At 38.2% G+C, this 204-nt stretch overlaps 1 pseudogene; it reads left to right on the forward strand.

Moving 5' to 3' along the window:
- The window catches only part of LOC119592228, a 10,983-nt pseudogene that overhangs the window by 9,080 nt on the left and 1,699 nt on the right, over positions 1-204 (forward strand).

Genomic DNA, 204 nt, shown 5'->3' on the forward strand with positions numbered 1-204 from the left:
AATGGCAACTCACCCAAAACTAGCGTACTTTTATTCGGTGTTTAAAGAATGAATGTGTTGTACGTGAGTTTTGTAAGTGCCAAATATAAGTAGATGTTAATATAGAGTGTCATTTGGTTAGAATGAAACAAAAGAGAGATTTGGAGACTCGGAGTACAGGAGAGTTGCCGGTTTCTCTTTTCCGGAGATTGAACGCGCTATAGA

Source organism: Penaeus monodon, chromosome 29 (genome assembly GCF_015228065.2).
Source record: "Penaeus monodon isolate SGIC_2016 chromosome 29, NSTDA_Pmon_1, whole genome shotgun sequence".
Classification (NCBI taxonomy): Eukaryota; Metazoa; Arthropoda; class Malacostraca; order Decapoda; family Penaeidae; genus Penaeus; species Penaeus monodon.